Source organism: Pogona vitticeps, chromosome 5, assembly GCF_051106095.1.
Source record: "Pogona vitticeps strain Pit_001003342236 chromosome 5, PviZW2.1, whole genome shotgun sequence".
NCBI lineage: Eukaryota > Metazoa > Chordata > Lepidosauria > Squamata > Agamidae > Pogona > Pogona vitticeps.
Genome location: NC_135787.1, coordinates 93,853,844 through 93,864,954, shown reverse-complemented (window position 1 = coordinate 93,864,954; position 11,111 = coordinate 93,853,844).

The following is an 11,111-nucleotide window of genomic DNA, read 5'->3' as shown; positions in this document are numbered from 1 at the left end:
TGCCTGTTTCACGGATGCGCTAAGTATCAGAAACACGATTAGGAGGGTGATGGAAAGATTTCTCTAAATCTCCAACGCAATCAAATTTTATAGTGCTTCACGAAATAGTGGATGTTGAATAAATATTTGTGTAGTAGCCCCATTCTCTATAACGGGGTTTCTTCTGTATATTAGAACAGTTCAAAACAGATAAAATAAATAATGCCTTTAAGAAATTAAGAATTTCCACACTTAATCCAGCATTCTGTTCTCGCTCTAAACATCTTCCGATCTTTTAGTAGAGCCAGCCCAAGACTTTCTGGCACATAAAACCAAAAGTCAAAATCTCCACTCCTACTGTAAAAGTTATTAAATTAATTAAACTCCCATTTTTAAAGACACTGGAAAAGTGTTGCCTGAGGTAACTTCTTTTGTATCTTCCTAATATTAGGTGTGACTGGCCTGATTTGTGGTGTTCTAATACATGTACTGACCCAATGTAATGTAGTGCATAAAGTGACAGACTAGGACTCAGGAGACTAAAACTATTCCTTAAATACCTCACTTACCTTGAAAGCCCTACTAGGGTTGCTATAAGTCAGTTCCAACTTGATGGTACAGAACAAAATACATACAAAATATTCTACAGTGCTCTCAGTGGGATTCATGTAAATAATGTGGCCTGTTTCATGGAAGAAATATTGCATTCAAAAACACTTCATTTCAAATACCCAAAAATTTATTTCTCACTAATGTTTTCTCCCTAATCTGCCATCTGAACCCATTTCTTACTAAATGATTCTGGGGGCAAAATTGACACCCTCTATTCCAACTCCGCATAAAAACTGTATAATTTGCTGGACTGTCTTTGAGAATTATACAATTTTATTTCATTTTCAGGACTGAATATATAGGGGATATATGGGAACTTTATGGGGAGAGGGGTGGTCTATGTGTACTTGAAAGAAACTGCCCATTCCCAACTTACTGTCACAATGTTTCTCCTACTGAGCATTTCCCAGTGTGCTTCTTCTAACAAGGAAACCATCACAGCCACAAATGACAGGCTGATTTCAGAAGTATTGTACTGTTGCAGCACTTCCTGGCTGCCGCCGCCGTCATCACTGTGCTCTGCTTACGAGGGAGACGTGACATCCTGTGAGAGGCTGTCTTGTCTGAATTGTCCTAGTCTCGCTGTCTTTCAGGCCACCTTGTAGTCTTTAATAGAGAATAGCTCCAGTCTAGCATCTTTGCTATAAGCTTAGTACCATGTTGTCATGGTAACAAGGCCTAGCAACCATGTGAGAAAATGATGTATTTAAGGGATGCTGTAAGCTGTATGTTCATCTCTTGCAGGGATGTGGATCAGGCAAAAACAAAAGAAAAATAAGACAGTCTATGTTGGCCATTATATTATATATATTATAATTATCTGAAATCTCCAATGCACAGTTGATCAGGCAAAATCCAAAGAAACAAAACAAAACAAGATAAAAATGTGGCATCTTATAGACTATTATATTTTAATATGAGCTTTCATAGATCAAGTCCATTTCTTCAGACATATGGAATAAAATGTAATACAGAATGAAATACAGCATTCAGAAGTAAAACATTCAAACATTTTGAATATGATTGCACAGACTGACACTTCCCCTTCTAAAACTACAACAATGCACAGTTGTAATTCTTGTAATAAAAATATTTTTGAACTTACCCTTTTCTGCCATCTATGGCTTGTGAAAATGCTGCTGTTGCAGTCTCGGTAGTTATATACATTTTGTACTTCCCACTATTATTTTTATACTTCAGCTTTCACCTATGTTGATGGGGGCTTGTGTTTGACAAAGCTGTAGAGAGCACAAACAGAAGACATATTGTGATACCTTTTTTTATTTTTCAAAACTGTACTACCTCAGACGCTGGGGCCCAGAACTGGAGGGGCAGTGGCAATGTGTAGCCTTCATAATTACATTGTATGCTGCCCCAGAAAATGCTTTAAACACTGTGGTGCAGCACATAAGTAACACACTTTTAAATGTCTTTAAGACATATAAACACATTCACGTGCACAAATTCCCTATACATAGACAAGGAAGGAGTCAAGGAGCAGACTAAGCAATTTTGCCCTTGACAAACAGTCACAACCACAGCTGTTTTTCCCTCTAGAAGGAGCACTCACCCATCTCATTCTTGACTCTCACTCTTATTCTGTACTCTGAAGTGGTAACAATCCAGAAAAAGGTTTAGCATCTTGTGTGTTGTTCATGGAAACGAGAGCCACAGGTTACCCAAAACTCTGGCACTGACACCTGTGTTCTGTGGAATTATAAAGGAAACATTGCTGGACTAATTGAACTAGAAACTGGGTCTCTTGAGTCATGGCTCTTGATGGACCAGGGAAAGATGATGAGGTCAACACTTGTGAATCTGTAAGCTTCAAAAAAGAGGGAATGAAAACCAGGGTCTCCAATCCCTCAAGAGTTACTTGGAGACAACCACTTTGAATATAGTCTGTGGAAAGTGTAATCACAGTGTAAAACCACAGATTTGACTCTTGGCATTGGAGAGTGGCATTTATGCTTAAATTTGTCAAGGCTCTGGCCCTGATAGTCTCAAGACTATGCCTGGATCACCCCTGGTGCAAAAGGATCAAATGGGTATTGGGAGGGCTTGGAGCATTTATTGGACCTTCCTGGTATGTTTGCTTTGAAATCTGCTTCCTCTGGACCAAGGTGGATACACTCTGGAGATCCAGAGGCCAGAGGTCACCAAACTAGAACTGGCTGGAAGTCCTCCTTCTGATGAAAGGAGGTGCTTAGAGGCAAAGTGCCCCGATTTGAATGAGAAAGGCAACTGCTAAATAATTCCAGGAGCAACAATGCCCCCTATTTTTGGCCATTTTCCCCCCACAAGGAGCCATCCTTCCCCACAGGGAGTGATTTCCCCAGTAGGCCTGGGGAAATTTGGGACTACATAAATGGGGAGGGGTGCATGCCACTCACAGGTGATTTCCAGCCCAGCTCTAGGGCAGGGAGTGCTTCTTCAGAGGTCATGCTGATTGGCAAGCAGGTATCAGAGATAAGGGTTACTTACTGAAAGCCTTGGAATATTTTGTCAGTTTGTCACCCTGGAAATTTTGCATTGCCTGAGACCTCAGTCTGCATAGTAACAAGATCTGGCATAGGACAGGAGTTCTTCTCACATGTGCACCTGAAAACTTCATAGTACAGGAAATTCTCTGGAGGGCAAATGAAGAACCAGTGAAGAAGCCCATCATTGCCTGCCTGCCTGCCTGCCTGATGAAGTCTCTTTTGACAGACTAGAAGTTTCCTAGTAATCAAGACATGACTCAGCAGCAATGGGAGGGCTGAGAGCAGCTGGGGGGGTGGGTTAGGGCCGGGGTACAAGTTCTGTGTCTGCATTAAAGGCACATTGGTTTAGATCTGTTTTGTGGAATGGATGTCTGTGTGCATGGATATAGAGTCTGAGAATCTGAGATTCATGGCAAAATCAAAAACTACTTTGTAGTGTCACTGAGGCAAGATGCTGTGATAACAAAGAAATGGGTCTCTGATATGGGACAGTTGAGGTTTCAGAGAGGGGCAGAACTACTTCTAGGCCAGTTAACTGTGAAAACAAGCACATGAAAAATCCCTCAGAATTATCCAGGTAAAATCTGATCCCTATTCACGTATTATCAAAACTGACATTTTGCTTAGAGGAAGCCCCTATCCTACCTAATCACACATTTTTCATGTTTACAGAGCCCTCTTGGAACAGGAGAGCCTTTTGACCTCTTGCTCCATATGTGAGCAAGAGTTCTGAAAAATATGGGTTCTTGCAAACAAAACAGGCTTCATACACAATCAGGAACATTTTCTTCAGGCTGGACATTGAAAGCATGAAGAATGCAGTGTTGGAGGGGGAGGTACTGGGTGTTCCCCTTTAATGGTGTTCATCATGCCAGCTTTAGTGCCACTTGCTGCAGAGGGTTCTCATTAATAGTCGTGAGGCAGCTGAGAACCAATAGGGAGGGAGAATGCAACAGGCTCCTTGCCTTGCTCCAATGGACTGCATAGACCACCAGCTCTCTTCCAAGTCCTGTCCAAATCCTGGGTTTTTGGTGTGATGACGTTATCCACTTTATCTGTTGTGTGTGTTCTGTACCATCAAATCAGAACCACCTTTCAGTGAACCTAGACAGGGCTTTCTAGGGAAGTGAATTATTTAAGGTGTGATTTACTAGTTCTGTACCCACCACTAAGTGAGTTTAAACAGATGAGCAAGGATTCAGACCGCGGTCTCCTTTGTCCTAATTCAGGACTCTATCCCCTCCATCGCCCTGGCTGTCAAATATAGTTATTTGTTACCTCCAAATAATTTTTTTCTGTAAACATATTTATTGTACATTTGTATTTCTGAAAATGTTTCATTTGGACGAGGGAGGCTTTGATTAGAAGCCACTTAAATTGCTATCCTAAATCTGCTTACGTGGGAGTAGTCTGCACCTATGAGCAAAGCCACCCACACAGCCCTCATTCAGTGACACTCCTCCCTGATCCAGAGTCACTTGTCTCCCTCATAGAGAGTTCCCCAGGTATAGTAAAGGCAAGCTGCAATGTTCCCCTCCTCTGGGAGGAGAACGGAAGAAACAAAGGAGTCTGCCTGCAACTTTTGCTTCTCAAATGCTGGGGATGAGAAGCCATGGAAGAGTTTCACAGGGGGAACTTTGCAGACATTAGTGCTGTTTCTCAAGTCTTCATTCATTGTGACAAGGTAACAGAAATGGGGAAAAGTGTAATTCCAATTTAAACTTTAGAAATTTTGAATTCCAGCCAGTTTCTAATACTTTATGCACAACTGGCCTTCATTTACACTGAGCTGTTTTCTGCAGAAAACTGAACTGACTTACTGAATTAATTTCTGACTGTTGCTGTTGACCTCTGGTGATGATTGTGTGTTAGCACTTGCTGCTTTGTATTTCATTTTTACCCATTATTTAGTCTTTCATTTATTTAATTTCTATGTCACCACTCCTAGAATACTTTGCCCATGTTCACAAAGGCCCCAACGATCTGAATCTGAACATGCAAGGAAGAATGGAAGAAGAGAGCAGCAAAGCAGGTAGTAGAAGGAGGATAGAAAATGTAAAAACTCTTGCTTTTATTCATTTATGAAAAGATAAACAAAGAAGTCTCAGCGAGAAGTGAACATAGGTGCACCAAAAAAAATTGACTTTCACTCAAAACTGTTGGGCACAAGGGGACTAAAGCAATGATCACGACAGAGAAAAATGGGAAAACAGGCAGTTTTCAAATGTTGGGCATGAGGGGAAAGCCCAATACAATATAATAATAATAATAATAATAATAATAATAATAATAATAATAATAATAATAATAATAATAATAATAATAATAATAATAATAATAATAATAACAACAACAACAACAACAACAACAACAACAACAACAACAACAACAACAACAACAACAACAACAACAACAATAATAATAATAATAATAATAATAATAATAATAATAATAATAATAATAATAATAATAATAATAATAATAAATCTCTTGCAGAGATCTAGAGAGAAACCTTGAGCAAGAGGCCCACATTGCTGGGAGCTAGGATGGGCTTGACAGTGAACACAGTAGGGCTGTGTGGGTGTTAGAGCTGGAATGCCAGGTTTGTGTCAGGATGTGATTAAGAGATTCCTACACAGCTGGGAAAGAAGCATAAGCCTGGAAATTTGTGTGACTCCCCAAAGCAAATGTGGATGCAATTTTAATAGTCATGGACGTTGCTTCATAATTGCAAGTGTGTATGGGGTGCTAATGCCTGACTGGGTGTGAAAGAAACACAGATGGAAACATGTGCAGTGGCATCCTCTTTTGTCCTTTTCCATTCTAAAAATGCTACAAAGTTTTGTGGAGAAAAAGGAATTGGAAGAAGGGAAGTCCTGGAGAGCAGTGTCCAAGTGAAGAACAACAACTGATTGTTAGGACATTGTAACTGGGCATATTTGAAAGCCAGGCACTCCTTTGACAAAATGAGGCAAAGTGGACTCAGAGCTGAAGATCTCTCCAGTCAAGAGCTGGTTCTCTCAGTGTACTTCACAAAGGAGAAGGCAAACCCTTCTTATTTTCAGCGCCTCAGCTCATTTAGCAATTTATAGAGTACTGTATATTTCTCTCCCTCTCTGCCTTCTACATAATATACCTTCTTTCATTACCACCTGCAGCGATTCAGAAAAGAAAAACAGGCTAGCAAATGGCTTCCTGTGTGGCAAGATACCACACCATTCCTGCTACAGAAACTGTTTGTAGAGCTGCGGCTGAAATGGTACCAGGCACAGAGCCTGCCATTCATGCCCTATGAATTGAGACAGACGGAACAGGAATTTTGCACAACCCAGCCTCTTGCAGCACAGGCAGTGACTTACACACATCTAGTGGGGGATTTGGAAAGCTTGAATTTTCCCACAGTGGTGCCCTATACAGGCCCAACCAGGCCAAAAGACACCATGAAATGAAAGCTTTTGGCATTCCCAGATATACAAAGAAGGACAACTATAGGTATTCTGATGCTGGTACCATGATGGCAGCATGACGGCACAATCCAGAGAATAAACAAAGTTGGTAATTCTGTTTGTTTATACCCTGTCTGTCTACCAATGAGCTCTTAGCACTTTATCTTCACACTGTGTGGCAGATCACACCGAAAGAGCAGGACACCGAGTTGATTTCATTGTCAAATGGAGATTTAAACCCAAGTCTTCTAAATCCTACTCTAACTCTTACACCATACTGCCTCACTGATGGGGACTCTTGTACTTTTTCATGTGGTATTGTGGACATTGTTGCACTGGAATATGAGGATCTGAATCTTATTGCCTTTCTGTACTATGCATTGCAACTTTCGACTACCATGAAGCATCCCATCTCATCCCATCCCATCACATGTAAGATGTCTGAACGTTTTATAATCCAAAGTACAACCATTCTTAGCACTGAGGCATAAGAGATATTGATAGCTCTATTTCCCAATGTCATCATCTTTTTTAAGCCTTTAAAACAGTAGTTGTTACAAGATACCAAGGCAAAAGCAGCTGTGATTTTGGGGAACTAAAGCCCCCCTCCCATCCCATGGCCCCCAGTGGCTAAAAGGAATCACAAGGGAGCCTTGAGACCTCGCAGAGACCAATCAGAAAGTTTTAATTTCTGAAAAACAGTTGCAGCCATTGATGATGCTGGTTTTCAGTAAGAGCCTAAATATTCTTTCTTCTTGCTGTTTACTATTTTTATATCATTCAGCATTTCTATCATTATATTCCTCCTGGAGTGTCCTTTTAAACACATAAAGAATGTTATAAAAATAAGGAACTCAGACTATTTAAATTACTGTTCCTTGGAATTATTTATTTGTATTCATTTATTTATTTGTTGCATTTTATCCCACCTTTCCTCCAGTAGGCCTATGACGGCATACTTCGCTTTCTTCCCACAACTTCACCCTCACAAAAATCCAGTAAGTTAGGTCAGGCAGACTGAGCGTTGCTGGCCCAACCTTTCCTGGGGAATTTCATGGCTGAATTAGGATTGGAATAGTCTCCTCAGTCACAGTTCAACATTGTAACCCCTGTGCCACATGGCTACCTCATGACTTTATTCTTCTTTACCTCCTTGATTACTGTTATAAACTCTTGAACAATCAAAAGAACAGGTGCAAAATTCTTCATTTATTTATTTACCTACAATATTAATATATTGTCCTCCATCTAAATAGAATCCAGGACAGTTTATTGCTCTAATGGTATATAAATCAAGTGAAAATGGTTATGCCATGCATACAAAATATATGAATCTCTCATTTTTAACCAATGAATACCAAATATGCTGTTTCCGTAGTGCAATATTTTCAGTGCATGTTTCACCATAAGTGCAAAATCCAGTTTTGGTTTGAACCCAGCCAACACAGATATCCACATCTGCCTGTGTATACTCCAGCATAACTGGCAGAGAAGGCAGTGGCCTGGGTCTTTGGAAGTCCAGGAAATGTATTTTATCCAAGAAAGCTCACATGAAAATATAACAAATCTTTAAAGTGCCACAATGTTTTTGCCTTTTTTTCTTTTATTTGTTTTTATTTTGTTTTTACTTGTAATGCTTACACAGACCAATATAGTTTTCTCTTGTATAACTAACTACAGGCTACACAGTGTTCCTGTAGTGTTGTATGGAAGTGAGAGCTGGACCATAAAGAAAGCTGACTGCCGAAGAATTGATGCCTTTGAATTGTGGTGCTGGAGGAGGCTCTTGAGAGTTCCCTGGACTGCAAAGAGAACAAACCTATCAATTCTAAAGGAAATCAACCCCGAGTGCTCATTGAAGGACAGATCCTGAAGCTGAGGCTCCAGTACTTTGGCCATCTCATGAGAAGAGAAGACTCCTTGGAAAAGACCCTGATGCTGGGAAAGTGTGAAGGCAAGAGGAGAAGGGGACGACCGAGGATGAGATGGCTGGACAGTGTCATCGAAGCAACCAACATGAATTTGACACAACTCCGGGAGGCAATGGAAGACAGGAGGGCCTGGCGTGTTCTGGTCCATGGGGTCACGAAGAGTCGGACACGACTAAACGACTGAACAAACAAACAAACACAGGAAAGTCCTCTTAAATTTCTCTCTCCTGAGGACAACAGGTGCAAAGTAACTGGGCCCAGTCCTGTCCCATTTCCTCCTTGCATTCCACCTGCCATTATCCACCTGCCATATCTAGCAAAGAAAATAGGATCCAGGTGCAAAGTGGGTGAGATTTTGCTTCCCTGCCCCCCCGGGGCCATTTTTTCCACACACCCAAAGCCTCTTTGCTCCTCTCAGGAGAAAAGGAGGCTACAGCTCCTTCACCACCACCCCTTCACCACAACAATATGGGTGATGAGGAAGGAAAACATTTTCATACAGGAGAAGAAGTACGGGGACATGACTGAGACGTATAAACTTATGCACGAGATAGATAAAGTGGACAGAGGGAAGCTCTTTTCCCTGTCACGCAATACCAGAACCAGGGGACATCCACTCCAGTGGAGTGTTGGGAGAGTGAGAGCAGACAAAAGAAAATCTTTCTTTACCCAGTGTGTTGCAAGTCTCTGGAACTCCTTGCCACAGGATGTGGTGATGGCATCTGGCCTAGATGCCTTTAAAAGGGGATTGGACAGATTTCTGGAGGAAAAGTCTGTCTCAGGTTACAAGCCGTGATGGGGATGTATAATCTCCAGGCTTTAAAAGGAAGGTACCTCAAAATGCCAGATGCAGGGGAGGGGGATCAGGAGACAGGGATCTAGTGGTCTCGTGTTCTCCCAGAGGCATCTGGTGGGACCACTCTGAGACTGAGGAAGCTGGACTAGATGGGCCCTTGGCCTGATCCAGCAGGGCTCTTCTTATGCTCTTAAGTAAGGAAAGCTTGTCCGGTGTCAGGATTTCTCTTTTGGTCTTCTTGTTTTGTTTTTCCTCTTCTTGTTGGGTCTTTTGCACTTAGACTCTACCTGGTGCCCATCAACCACTGGGGAGAGTCTCTTCCCAGTCCCCTTCACCTTTGAATGCCCAACACCTGAAGCCCTTTCTCTCCTGGCCTCCCCCCCTCCCCTTGGTAGCGTGGTTCCAGCACAGGTCTTCACTGGGGGTTACCTTACTTGCTTCCTTCCCTGAAGGGACTGGGGGTCTATTATTATGCGCCTTGTGGTTTAGTAAGGGAATTAAGTAGGAATATCATATGCACATCATCAAGTGTGCCACATATCTGTGAAACAGCAATTGTGAGGAGAATTTTTATATAGGTCATACAGTCCGTGCACTGAAGAGACAGATAAATGACACTTTTACAAGCCAAGAGGCCACTTACCTCAGGCAACAGTTCCTGGGGGGGGGGGGGCTGGGCGATCCTTCGTCGCCCTCCCACTCTTTCTGAGCTTTTGTCACTCCCCGCCCCACCCTCACCCCGCCCTCACCCCCACCAGCTCCAGGGAAAAAATTCCTCGACGGGGATGGAGGCTTTTGCACAACAAGAGAAACGCTCCTTGCCCGCGAGGCTTGCCTGCCGTAGTGGCTCGGGGGGAGGAGGTCTCTTTGTTCAGAGAGCTCTCTCCTTAGCGGTAGGGGGTTATTTGTGAAACACTGACGGGCAGCCCTCCAGCCTGTTCAAACACACGGAGGTTTTTCCTTAGGTGATCGTCCAATAGTTATCTCATCGTTCTCAAGCGCTATCTGATGGGGCTGGTCGCCGTTCCCTGGGGAAAGAGAGCCGGCCAGACCTCTAACCTGAGCGGCGGCCGAGTTCTTGCCGCTCCGGCAGGACCCAGGCGCCCCGTGCGTGAACACCCACAGCAAGAGCGCCTGATCGCGCGCAGTGCCCAGATGACAAACGAGACACCAGCAAACAGCAGGACATGACTGGTGTACGTCCTGCAAAAGCACCACATGGATGGGATCAGGCCGGTTAAGCAGTTCTCCAAGGAATAAAGGCAAAAAAAAAGGGGGGGGAAGTCAGGTGAGAAGAAACATGCGTATATCTCTGCGTAGTTCACATTGCCGTTCACGGCAAACATTTTACACCTCACCTCTCTTCAAAATTCTGGATTCAGCGACATCTTTACTGGAATACGAAAAACGTACAAACCAGACGAGGCAAAATCCAAAGAAAACAAAACAAAAGCATGTGGCGCCTTAAAAGACTACTGTATTATATTTTAATGTGAGCTTTCGTGGACTCGTCCACAAACCCGAGGAACCTTTTGAGTTCAGTCTCGGATGGCATAGCATCTGGGGACACGGGGGATTTTTAAAAATCTGGGTTGCATGCCATCTAATGCTGAAGGAACATTTCAGAAAACGTGGACGTCTGCTACAGGCGCAAGTTTTTAGTGATTCAATAAGAGTACAGTATTACAGTACAGCATTTTGTTTTGAAGGGGCGAATAACAGACGGCTCCTTTCCCCTATTTGCCTCTGCCTTCAACCCTACTTGGAGGAGGAGGAGGTATGTTGGCCTCGTAGTGCAGCTTGTTTTCTCTTGCATCCAATTTCAGTAAAATGTTCCTTTAAATCTAGCCTTCAAGGGCAATGT